Source organism: Galeopterus variegatus, unplaced genomic scaffold (assembly GCF_000696425.1).
Source record: "Galeopterus variegatus unplaced genomic scaffold, G_variegatus-3.0.2 Scaffold214, whole genome shotgun sequence".
NCBI lineage: Eukaryota > Metazoa > Chordata > Mammalia > Dermoptera > Cynocephalidae > Galeopterus > Galeopterus variegatus.
Window position 1 is genome coordinate 451810 of NW_007726325.1, and position 13837 is coordinate 465646.

General features: G+C 40.9%; 1 protein-coding gene across 1 annotated transcript in view; it reads left to right on the top strand.

The window, feature by feature from the left end:
• Positions 1 to 4446: 4446 nt before the first annotated feature.
• The window catches only part of RHOH (ras homolog family member H), a 44215-nt gene continuing 34824 nt past the window's right edge, over positions 4447 to 13837 (top strand). Inside the window, exon 1 of the mRNA XM_008565934.1 lies at positions 4447 to 4687. The gene's annotated coding sequence lies outside the window, so the exon portion shown is untranslated. The remainder of the gene's footprint in view (positions 4688 to 13837) is intronic.

The window sequence follows — 13837 nt, forward strand, 5'->3', positions numbered from 1 at the left end:
GCATTTCTAAGATATTTCGATATTTAGAATTTTAAAAGATATTTTACATGAATGTATTTTTACACTGAATGTTACATCAGAATTAAGATCTTTCTCTTAAGAAGAGTTATTATTTTACAATGCCCATCGTGAAATCTCTCAGTCAGAAGGAATATTTTGTTTTAATACAGTTCTTTATCATTTAGTGGGGAGCTGGGTAAGTTACAATGCCCATCGTGAAATCTCCCAGTCAGAAGGAATATTTTGTTTTAATACAGTTCTTTATCATTTAGTGGGGAGCTGGGTAAGAATAATTACAGTACGACTAATGCCCTGGGTTTAAAACTCAAAGCATTTAGACAGGATTTTCATACATATTTCCCATCTTCAGAACCCACTGAAATATTTTATTAGGTGGCATATCACAAATGAGGGTCTGTGTAAACATTAAAAGCTACCCACTAAATCTAAATCATTTCAGTTAATATACTAATAGTAAGAAGGAGGGGGAGGCATCTTATTCATCCAGGTTAGAAATAATTTAGTAAATAATTCATGTTCCAAGGTTGCCAAGGTTTACTATTCATTACAATTACGACTGCCATTGAGAGTTCTGTCTTGTATAAATGGCAGAACATCTTCGCAATTAGCAAGAAATACCACTTAAGCGTAAGTTCAGGATACACAGACAGTCTTCGTATTATTTAAAAACCCTCAAAAAAAGAAGGTTTGTCTTAGGGGACTGTTAAAGAAAAAATAGCTGTTCTTTTGCCATACCAGAGAGCATTTCAAATGAATGTGTTTTTGAGAAACTAAGTCTTTGCTTTTTAACCTCAACCTGTGGGGCATTGCATTTGCCTGGGAATATCGGAGGAGGGGCACTCAAGACAGAGAAGAGGACCTTTGGGTTTGGGGCCCAGCTCTCAGGACAGATGGATGGGGCGAATCTTGGTTCTGCTTTTTGTAGGCCATATGGTTTCCTGCAAATCATTTAACCAGTTAAGGTCTTCGTTTCCTTGGCTGTTAAAATAGGTTTTAAAATGTTTACCACATAGGGCAGCTGTGAGGATTAGATGGGAGAATAAATCTATTGATCAGCAAGTGGTTAAGTGACTACTCAGTGTCTGAGAGGCCTCAGGCCAGGAGGGCCTTCGACATGGACTTGGAGGCCTGTTTGGTGAGTGCTCTGGCAGTGTCAACATGCTGCTGGGGGAGCCCAGGGCAGGGCGCCCAACCTGGGCTTATCGTGGAGGTGGGTGGTGGTCACAGAAGGCTTCCTGGAAGGAGGGTCTGATTCTGATTAGGAACTCCATACCCATAGTTTCCATCCTTCCCACCACTCTGATGTCCCCAGGATATCCCCTACCCATGTCCCAGGGCTGGACTATAGAGTGTCAAAAGTGACACACTGAGAGGTTTGGGTATGTGTGTGTGTCTGTAAGTGTGTGCATGTATTTTAAATCATTTGCTTCCTCCCCTTACCACTACCTCTGTCGGTTAAGTGTCTATTAAAAGAATGAGGGGAACAAGGGACAGAGAGAGAACACCAAAAAAGACATTTCCAGGAAAGGAAGAAAATCAGACAGTTGTCCCTTCTCCCTTCCCCCCAAGAAAATCCCCTCTGAGATTAAACTATATGTGAAGATTAGAGGTATGTAAGAGGCAATAGGAAAAATGGTTTCTCATAGTCAGGAGCAGGAGGAAACACAGAGCCTGACTCTATGAGACCATTCTAAAAAATGCAGTTCCACGCAGAGAGTGCGAGTCTCAGAAGAGTAAGGATGGATAGCCAGGGAGCCTGGAGCAAAACGGTGTCTCACAGCTGAACGTGGCAAGGCACTGCCTTGCAGACACACCCAATCCCTCCTGACCCTAGAGTATGTCTGCCCTTTTGTGCAGAAGATGTACAAGGCTTGATGCCCTGTGCTTATAAATCATGCCTGCGGCCCTCTTATTTTTTTCCCCAAAGGGCAGAGCCTTGCCTCACCTTCTGCTGGAGGTGCTGGGGGCTGTCTGTCCATGCAGGCAGCTGTCATTGTGACTCCTCTGCTTTCTCAAGGGGAGACAGTGTCCAGCTGGGACACTGAGAAAACCACTGGATCTCTTGCTGGGCTCTTTGTCGCCCCAAATCTTTTAGAAGCTTGGATGAAAAAAATTTTTGTCTTGAATTTTCTGAAACACTTCTGAAGTTAATCTTCATCTCTGGATTACATTGGAACATCAAAGCAGCGTTGTGGGATACACACACAATATTAACCCCCTGCCGCACTCTCCCCCAAGCACACCCTAGGATTGCTTTCAGTAAACTCTGGCAAGATGAAATCAGCCTACACTAAGGAAAAATGTCAGGAACCACCTCACAGAACTTGTTGCTGGGTGCATTTAGTCTAAGGATGTCCTCTCTATGAAAATCCCAGGGGCAAAGTTTCTCTTTATTGTCAGCACCAGGGAGCCAGGAAGACCTTACCATCCTGAGCAACACATCTATTTTTGTCCAGTGGGCACTGAATTTTCTTTGTGGCAGTGTTTCCCACTTCATACCAGTTGATGAAAAGCTTAGAACCACACGGCATACATTTTCTGTATTAACCTTGCCCCTGGTTTTAGCTTAATTTTTGTCTTAATTTTTCTTGGCCTCATTTTTAAATTTCTTGTTTTTAATTTGTTTTATCTTGCTAAGGTATATCTCTACAAGGTGCCCTAAATCCTTTGATGAACAAAACCAGAGGTAAATAAAGAAAGTATCCACAAATCATGTGTTCTGCTCACTTAATAACATCACTGTGGTAATCTGGCTTTCCACGGAGAATTTTTTAGAAGGAGATAATGTGCTCATCAGGGGCTCAAGGATCTCACCTGGAAGACTGAGTTCTTACTGTACCTTAACAAATTGACACGTAGGTTCAAGCTCTTGTGAGCTTGGTAATTGTGTGTCCATCTATAAGAATGCTCATCTTGTATCATTTATCTCTCCATCACTACAACCCAGACACATTAATCTTCTTTCACTTCCTTGTACATGCCAAGCTCTTTCCCACCTCAAGGCCTTTGCACATGCTATTTGCCTCTGCTTGGAATGTTCTTCCTCCTACTCTCCACAGGCTGCCTCCTCATCAATCAGAGTGGTTAGCGGCACTTTAGAGTAATCAGGGAAGTTTAAAATAACATTGATGCCCAGGCCTCAACCCAGACCAATTAAACTAGAATCTTTGTGGTTGGGGCTTAGGCACCGATACTTTAAAAAAGCTTCTCAGACAATTCTAATTTTCAGCCAGGGCTGAGAGACATGGTTTTAGTCTCAGCTTAAATGTCAGCTGTCCAAATATCTAGTATGAAGATACTGCCTTGCCATCTAGCTCAGCTTCCTCTCTGATTCCTTGATAATGGCTACCATAATTAGGAATTATTGCATTTACTTTAATGTTTTTGTTTGTCTTCCCCAGCTCATCTAGGATTTAGGCCCTGCAAGGATGGGTAATAATTCTGTCTTGGTCTTTGTGCTTTTCTTCTATGCACAGTATCAGTCACATAACAGGATTCTGTCTCTGAGTGTGTTTCTCACCCCCACCCCAGTGCTAAACACTGTATCTTGCACATAGTATAGGCCCCCTAAATGTTTGTTGACTTGAATGGAGTTGACTTTATCTTTATGGCACGTGCATATTTTGACCAAGATATCATCCTTAGCAGTAGCATTTACAATTATTCAGGGATTTGGGGCACGGGGTGTTGTGATCGCATCATCAAAGGTAAATTTGTTGGTTAAGGCCATTCAGCCATAATCTAAATAGTTGCAGATGGTCTCTACACCTGGATTGCACAGAAGGACAAAAGAAGTAAAATCGTGTTTTTAGGCAAATAGTGAAACTCTGTGGAGTCTGAAAACAACTCACAGTCACGTACACAGGTGCCAGTCCCTACAAGGGTTAATGCACGGCAGGGCTGCTGGAGCTTTCGCTGTGGCTGAGTCTCTTCTTTCCAAATTATTATTTGGTAGCTCTTAATAAAGCAAAGCAAAGCGAACAACCCACCTACTGTTTTTCCCCCACAGTTAGTATGTTCACCATGCTGACCTATCAGTTCTAAGGTGCTTTATCCTAAGCTTAAATTAACCAAGACCAGTCAGTCTTTATTTCACTTCCTTAAGGAATCGTCTTGGTTTTTCACTCTTCCTTTTCTCAGTTTTACATAAGAAAATGCAGATGGAGAGATGGGGGAAAGAGAAATGGTGGAAAAGGGGAGGATAAATTAAACACAAACCTAGCAGTGTAGCAAAGTCCTTATTCTGCCTCATATCGGGGGAAGTTTCATATTCTCATGGAGAGAAATGCACGTGCACACACACAGCTCTAAACCCACACAAATGAAACCCCCTCTGCGGAGAAGCCAGATACAGGAAACTGACTTATGCACAGGAACTTGCTAATCTCTTTTGTCATATTCGGATTGTTCCTGCTGCCTCAGTCACCACGCACACTAAACCCAATCATCTTGGGTTGGATCCTCTAGCAGCCCAACTCTTAAATTTTTAGTTCTTCCAGTGTGAATCAGTTATATTCTTGGGGAGGAGAGAAAGGTTGATCCTGGAAGAAAATCACCAGTGAAAAGACTTGGGCTGCTTTTGTTTTTACCTACCTGCGCCGAACAAATTTGACTTCCGGAGTCAGTCATTTTGGTGTTAAGAAATTTCTTTGGTGTTCTGCAACAGGTAAGACCTCTGCTTCTTTAAAAATACTTCTTCAGTGTCAAAAGGAATATTTCTAATTTTATTTAGCTTTTACTCTAGGCTAAACATTGAAATTATACTGTTCTACCTGTTATAAAACCAACTTATAAGGGGGAGAGGGAGTTGCTCTGATATTTCCCCAAACCCAAGTCCTAACAAGTTGCATATAGTTTTTGAAGCATTAAAAGTTATATTAGTTGGCTTTTTGGTTTTCCAGATAGTCTCCTAGAGAACGCATGTGTTTGTGATTGACTATGAATGAGCTTAACTCTATGGGTAGTTTAAATATCACCCAGTGTCTGATGAAGTAAATCTGAAGATCATCTAAGTTGTACAAATATAAATTTAAAAATCTTCTAATTCAGAAAAGAAGCCAAAAATAAATGATGTAGTTTTGGATCTGGGATTCCTAGCTTGTTTGTTTTACCTATCCTAATGCTGATGTCCACTTTCTAAAAGTGGTATATGATGTGTAAGTATATAGTTTTAAATTAAATTAAACTTAGTTTTTAGGTGGCTTGATTTTGCTGTGAGGTACCAGCCAGTAGCCCTGGTCGTAACCAAATAAAGTCTGGGAAATCACCAGTTTTGGTGCTTTACTAAATTAAAGCTGCCATTGAAGTATTCAAGCAAGCAACAAGTAGTTGATGATCACTCATTAATTCTAAGCTGGTACTGTTAGATATAAGAGAAATATTAAAAAATCTCTGCCTTGAAGGATCTTGTAATCTAGTAGTTGTGGTAAGAAGTAAAATTTAGGAAGCAGTGCAAGAAGGGAATTAAATGATGAATGGAGTGACGTGAGCTGTAAGAGTTTTAGGAGTTCCAGGAAAGGGATTTTGGGTAAACTGGAGTAGTCTGGGAGATATGGGCTTTGGAAGGATGTGAAGTTTGAGTAGACAGAGAAGGAGAAGGTTATTTCAGACTGAGAGGACTGCATGGGCAAAGGCCCAAAGGTGAGACTGACTTGGAAACGACTAGCCTAGTTGAAGAGACTGGCCTGAGAAGAGAGTAAGTTTGTTTAATTCATAGTAGGAAATAAGATTGGGGAGTTAGGGTGTGGAGAGGTTAGGCAGGACCTTGAGAGGCCACTGAGAATAGGCTCCATTCAGTAGTTTTCTAGTCTTCTTTTGCATTGGGCTCCCCCTATCAGCTCTGACAGCTCTGCCAGAATTCCATTTGAGAGGGACCTTGATGGTCTTTGCCTCTTCATCTTTGGGACTGCTTTCTGCATCCCCATGTCTGTAGGTACTCCCTTATCTCCTGCTGTCTTCCCTTAGTACATCAATTATGCAGAGAAAGGTTTGTGTGACTTTGGGTCCCTGTAAGACTTCCACTTCTGGTGTCTACATTTTAAGAGACCCTTAAATCATCCAGTAATTAAAGTGGCCTTCCTCTTGGGAGGACAAGTTGGCTCATGGACTATAAGCAAGTCTCTGTTTCTCAAAAGGCAGTCCAATAATTCCATGAACTATGTGTTACTCCTTTGCATTTAAGAATGAGATGTTATGGTTGTGCTGCTGTTCTTTTTCTGGATGTTCCTTTAAAGAGTTAGCATATCATCATGATTCAGAACACTTGTTTTCTGGACCATGAAATATCTAAATCTATATAATAACGAACATATAGTATAGTGAACAAGAACCCATTTCTGTTCAGGAATTGGAACCTTTTTGACAATGAGTACTCAAAGTGCTTGTTTGGGTTCTGGATGCTTGGGTCTACATGAAAGCCAAGATTAAAAAGCATCCTGCTTCCCCATTCCACTCTAGATTAGAGATTCTTTTGGATTAGAAAGTCCCCTTATAGGGCCGGCCCGGTGGCGCACTGCTACAGTGTGCCGCTTGGGAGCGCAGTGGCGCTCCACCCTAGCATGGGGCTGGCCAGTGGCTCACTTGGGAGAGTGTGGTGCTGACAACACCAAGTTAAGGGTTAAGATCCCCTTACCGGTCATCATTAAAAAAACAAAACAAAGGGGCCGGCCCGGTGGCGCACTGCTACAGTGCGCGGCGGTGCTCCCGCCGAGGGTTCGGATCCCACATACAGACCGGTTCCCGCTCACTGGCTGAGCGAGGTGCGGCCGCAACACCGAGGGTTGCAATCCTGTTGCCGGTCCCGGTCCTGTACGGGCGCGACACTGAGGGTTGCGATCCGTTGCCAGACACGAAAAAAGACAAAAAGGAAAAAAAAAAAAAAAAAAAAGAAAGTCCCCTTTTAAAAGTGCAAATCCAGCTGGTATGTTAATTATGATGCAGGGGAGTCTCAATTATGGGTACAGTTTAAGTTAGTCAAGTGGTAATATTGTTTCCCTTCTAGAGCCCCACCGATGCTATAAGGATGGTATGTTTGGCTTTGTGTGTGGAAAGGGATGGGTGCAAGTCAAGAGGGGGTGCCCAAGTGGAGGCTGGAAGGCAGCATCACAGTGTGGGGTGTTGGGGTGGGCAGTAAGGGCTAGGAGGGGTGTCAGAGATGGAACATGTGAATGGAAAGAACTGGAAGAGTGCCAGAAACATATGGCTCCTCCATGACTCTTTAAGTCTTTTGATTCTGACAGTTGCATGAATGCCCTGAGCAACTTCTTGACGACTGGCACAAGAAGTTGTCATACTGTTTCCCAGATATGGACAGTTGTTCAGAGACGATATTGATTTGTCTGGTCTGGCCTGGACAGTGGTTCCTAAAGCTGGCTGAGCATCAGAACCACTTGGGGAGGTTTTAGGAAATAGGAATTTTTGGGCTGGCTGGTTAGCTCAGTTGGTTAGAGCATAGTGTTACAACACTGTCAAGGGTTTAGATCCCTGTACTAGCTAGCCGCCAAAAAAAAGAAATAGGAATTTAAGAATTTTCATGTCCATCTAGGCTGTTACCTAGAGGCCCAGAATCTAAGGGCTTTTGATAGGAAAAGGGTGTGAGAACAGAGAAAGGCCAGGAGGGACAAGTTATTTATTTGTTATAGAAACAAACTGGAGTGGGGTCCAGGAATCTGTGTGATATAAATACAAGTCCTAACATGACTTGGAGGCAGTTGTTTTAAACGTGGGAATTTGGGAGCCATTAATCCAGAACTCTCCTACCAGGGCCACAAGCACTGAGATGGTAAGTTGAGGAAGTGCTGAAATGAGGCAAACTGATCTTCTCTCCATTGTGATTCATATCTTCACACAGAAAGTATCTTCCTTTGTTTCAAATTTTTTCCTCGGGAGTAGTTCCTGGGAATAGGATGACTGGGTCAAGGGTATGAGCATGTTTAGCTCAGTCATATTTATATTTTAACATGCAAACATAGGGCACCACTTCTTAAAAAACTCTGAAGTTATATATACATGTAGAGGCTATATATTATTACTCAGGAGAGCCCAAAGAAAAAATTTTGCTAAGGGAGAAGGTGCCAAATCACTTTTCCATCTCTCTTTTCCAGTAAAATAGAATACTAATTAATTACTTTTGGAAGAAATTTCCAGAGCATTACCAAATGCTCAATTGCTTCTTAGAGCGTTAAGTTGTGGCCTTTTTATCTCTGCACTTAGTTTCTTGTAAAACTGAAGTCAGCGTTGACCTCTTCCCCATTTCGTAGAAAAGAAAACCAAGGAAGAGAGTGGTTAAGTAATAGGCAATATAATTCTCATCACATTTGCCATGAGAAGTACATGTAGTTATTCATTCAGTTCATTGTTACAGTAAATGAATAGTTTGTATACATGACCTCATGGAAAAAAAAAAAAAAACCACTGTAAAATGAATGCTTGGGAATGGGTAGGCAGAATTAATCAACCAGATAGGAGATAGGTATCCCACTGTATACTTTTTTTGCATTATGTTTTATTCATTATGTTTTGTTCATTATTTGCGTGATCTGCATGGTCTTCATTTGCCACACATATGGGAATAAGATGAATTTTCAATGGCTTCAATGAAAAAAAAAAAAGAGATGTGTTCTTGCAAAATATCAAGTGATATATTTACAGTGGTGCTCTATAGCCAGTTTGTACTTGCTGGCAAAAGCTGATTATAATATTTTCAGAAATTTGCAAGCTACTGAAGTTATTTACTTCAATTTATTTGTATGATGGAAATACTATATAGTGGTGTGTTGCTTGAGCATCTCTTTTCAATTCTGCATTCAGTGATGCTTTGTTGGTAGCTTGAAATTAGCCACAGTCGGAGTATTTATACCATGAAAATCTGCAAACACAATAAATCAGGCACCCCACCCTTTTTTTTTTCTGAGAGTCTGAGGAATTGTGTAAAATAAAAATATGACAATTTGGCAATATGTATCAAGAGCCATTAAAATGTTCATACACTTTAATTCATCTATTCCATCTCTGGAAGTTTGTCCTAAATAAATAATTCAAAGAAGGAAGAAATAACATGCATGAACACATTGACTATTATCATGTATAACAGCAAAATCTGAAAATAACCTGAACATTAACCAACAGAAACTCTGGCAGCATTAACTCCATGGAATATTTTGTAGTCATTAAAAGTCATAATTATGATAGTCATGAAAATATATTTGATATAATGTTAAGTTAGAAAAGCAGGATTAAAAATTTTACTTACATTTTGATTTCATTATAAACGAGAATTAAATGTGAGTCATAAAAAATGAAAGCATTTGGTGTGTTAGAATGCTGAAGTAGAATTTTGTTTTAACTTCATTTACTGTAGTAGTGGTATGTGTGCATTAAAAACATTTGGAGAACATCTGTAAGTAAATAATTTTGAATAGTTTTAATATTTAAGAGGGAGGCTATGAGGAGTTTTGTGGACCAGATGGCGCTTGCCTTTAACATGCAGATGTATGCTGGAAATCCCTGGGCAGGGTAATGTAAAGAGAGTCTGGGGATGCTAAAGGGATTTCTTTAGAGCAACTGAGGAAGGAGGATGAAGTGACTGGCTGGATCCTGAGGACTTGCTAAAGTAGATTGCAGGGACTGAGAATAGCCCAGAGAGAAGCTACTGGCAAAGGCCAGAGAGAGAGGAGAGAACATTTCTTAGGAAGAGACAGGGAGATGCTGATCTCAGAGGTGAAAATAGCTCCATTTTGATCTGAAAAAAAATAGAGGCTCAAACCAGAGAGGAAATGATTCTTCTAAATCATGAGTTCTCAAATGTTAGTGTGTTTCAGAATCACCTGGGGGACGCGTTAACAAATGCAGCACCCTACGTCCACCTCCATGCATTCTGATTTAGAGGTTGACAGGAATACGCATTTTTAACAAGTCCTCCCACCTTATAAAGACTCTGATATGAATGGTCTGCAGATCATACTTAATAATTTGGGTTGGTCCAAGGAATGCATACCTCTGTGTGTGTGTGTGTGTGTGTGTATGTTGTATGTTGTGCACACGCCCTGCACGTTACCTAGAGGCTCACATTGTAAGAGTTTATAATGTAAAAGGGTTGTGACAACAGATAAAGCAAAGAAGGGTCAAGTTACTTACTTGTTATAGTAACAAACTAAAAACAAGAGGTTGTACTTAAGATACTCCTTAAAGGAATATAGATTGTACCACAAACTTTCCTTCTACAGCTCAACAAATTTTGTCTGGCATTTGAACCGACTGAAAGGAGATGTAAACAGGGAAACTACAAGCACAGAGCAAGCTGGCCATAGGGAGAGTTGAGGATCCATGAACATCCTATATCAAACCATTGGGAGGTGATAATTATGAATAAACCTGTAGCAGAATATGGGAGTGCTATGTCCAGAAAACATTTTGGGCTTTAGCATATAATAACATTACATTAAAGAAGGAAAGAAAGTATAATTTTTGATAAAATGTAGTATCCTATATATAGAACTCTGGAACTCAAAATAGTAATAACAATTAGAAATATGCCATAACAACAATGTTATCACAAAATAAACCCATTGAAAGTAAATGACATTGCCATAGCAGAAATCATGGTACTGAGATTATCTGCTTCACCTGGCTTTAGATTTTCAGTGATTGTAATAAGCTTTCAAATGGCCTAGATGTCTTATGTTCTTCCCTATCATCAGGGCCTCGAATCTCTTGGGACATGGTGTGATAAATAAAGGATAAATCAATGATAAATCAACAACTCATTTTATTGGAAGCCCAACTCAGGGTTAGTTGGATGTGCAAGGGTCTGACACCTGAAGTCAGACCTCCTTTCACAGCACCTGCTGACTGTCCTATTCCCCACATAACAAGGTTTTTCATGGACTGATTGGCTTAGGTTTTAGAATAGTGTTTCCTAATAACTTTTTTGGACACAAATTCCTTTGAGAATCTGATGAGAACCAAAGACCTCCTTGAGAAAAAGCACATATACAGGAATGTATGCATTTGCCATACAGTTTTAAGGGATTTAGGAACCCTCTAAAGCCCATCCATAGACTCCTAGGGATCCAGAGTCCTCATGTTAAGAATTCCTGCCTCAGAGGCTGTCAATCCAGCAGAGAAAGCACTGCAGAGACTGGGAAAGTTCTGGTTATTGTGTTGTCAGATTATGCCCCTCATGACAGAAATGCTGACTCTCTGGTTGACGGCTGAAATGAGGATAAGATGGTGGATATGAGTATGGAAAGTTCTGGTTATTGTGTTGTCAGATTATGCCCCTCACGACAGAAATGCTGACTCTCTGGTTGACGGCTGAAATGAGGATAAGATGGTGGATATGAGTATAGTTTATAGCATTGGATCGTTTTGTTTTGTTTTTTTTTTAGCATCAGATCTTCAAATGGAGTACCAAGTGGGGCTAGAGTTGGTTTTCTTCAGAGAATCTATGATTAATGTTCTAAGTCCTTAATTCTAAATTCTTTTGTGTGAAACCACGGTCAGTTCCCATTTGGGAAAGCAGTCTCTCAAGATTCCACTTTCATGTCACAAGAAATGCAGGCAGGTTATAAATACCAATCCGGCCAACTCCAGAGTGTAGTGAGTGGTGTGGGGTCAGCTGACGCCCCTCAGTGAGTACTGAATGCCCAGTCAGGCTGCTCTTAGGGGTGAGAGACATCGGCTGGTGTGGATGTTGTGTCTGCTTCTGAGGGTAAGACGTGGGCTTTCCTATCTGAAGCTCAACATCTGGTTGGGCCTTGATGACCCTGGAGATAGTCCTTTTCCTGTGTAGCCTTTTGAACAGAAGTCTAGTTGGCCATCTTCTGTTAGTGGGTACCTGACTTGCAATTTGGGGAACTGGGTATTTTCGGCTGAAAGCTCATGTCTTTGTTAGTCTCCTGCATGCTCAAACTGTGATATCAGGCAGGATAGGGAGACTTACCCCAAACCCACCTGTTTAAATTAGCCAACTCTGCTGAAAGTGATAAGATGAAACCATGTTATCATGTCATGGTCATAGAGTGGGTTGTCACGGATGGGGAAGGGAAGTGTGCCCCATCTTCAACTCTCCAGAGAAAAAAATGTGTGAAAGTGGCTAAACAAATTGTGAAATTTGAGTAAAGATTCTCTTGGCCTGGGGTGATATAAGAATTGTAAATCTGTCTTTGAGGTAGAAAATGAAATTCTATAACAAATATATTCATGTAATTAGTACACAACTTCTTTTTTTTTTTTTTTCCCTTTTTGTCTTTTTTTTTTACTGACCGGTAACGGGATCGCAACCCTCAGTGTCGTGCCCGTACCGGGGACCGGCAACGGGATCACAACCCTCGGTGTTGTGCCCGCACTGCGCTCAGCCATTGAGCGGGAACCGGTCTCCACATGGGATCCGAACCCTCGGCAGAGCGCTACCGTGCTCCCAAGCAGCGCACTCTCCAGTGCGCCACCGGGCCGGCCCAGTACACAACTTCTATAACCATTTTAATTATTGTACACCCATGACTGTTTTCCTGCCCATTTTGATATGTATTTTTATAATAATACTGCATCATGTTACCTCCAGTGATAGTCCTCAAAACACAAATAGTCCATGTACATCAAAGGCCAGAGGCAGTGCTCGCTTCGGCAGCACGTATAACTAAAACTGGAAGGGTATAGAGAAGATTAGCATGGCCCCTGTGCAAGGATGACACTCAAATTTGTGAAGTGTTCCATATTTTTAAATGAACAATAAGGAGAGACAGAGAGAAAGAAAGAAACAAAGAACAATCACAGTAATACATTGAACTTTTAGAAAACTAAAGGTGGAAAAGGGGAGAGGAGGGGCAGAGGGAGGGGGCTAATGAATTGGTCAACAGACACAAAGAATGATTTCGTGTTGTATTGATGAATAAGCTAACCATCCTGATTTAACCACCACACGTTGTACGCAATTATTGAAAATCAACGTTGTACCCCACATGTATGTATAATAAAGAAAGAAAAAAAAAGAAAGAAAGAAAGAAAAAAGGCCAGTAGCAAACCCTCTGCCTGTCTTACCTCCTGGAGATTGCTTCCCCTGCCTGGTCATTACGCCTAGCTGCTGATGCAGGGAACTGGCTGGCATGCATCTCCTTCCTGATTCTTGTCCTTTCTTTCCGGCAGGATCCCTACATTTCCTTTGTCTCCCCCCATGTCTGGTCCAGCTATCACCTTTTCAAGCACTTCTAAATCCACATACATCACCACGAACCTTTTCTTTCGTTTCTTGAGCTTTTTTTCTGTTCCACAAAAAATTCTACCAATCTTTGTTGCAGTTGTGAGCTGAAAATGATCCCAACCATGGTTGAGAAGTGTAAGAATGCCTGTGATTATTCCTTCTAACAAGGGAAAGGAAAATCATATATAGGATTTGAATTCAGATTTAAGTGATGCGAAACCACTGCCATCAACTGTGAAAACGCCCTTTAAAGGGTTTAGAAATCCCCTTCGGTATACTCTTTCTTGATGAAATCTGATTTTCTCAAGCTCCGATATCTTTGGGCAGTAACTTGCTGGAACTTATATCGATAATTTTTCTCTCTCTCTTTCTTCCTCTGGTTGTGATAAGGGAGTAGAAGAGGGTGTTGGAGATTTATACAAGACATAGGTGGAAAGCCAGAAAAACCTTACAAATTGACAGTACCAAATTTCCCACATCTGCTAAAACGATATCTACAACACAGGTTATCTGGCAATACCAGAGAAGTATCTGTGATAACGTTGACTTTAAAAACATAATAGTAATACATGTTCATTGTAGCAAAAGTAGCATATGCCTTTTAACTTAAACATGTTT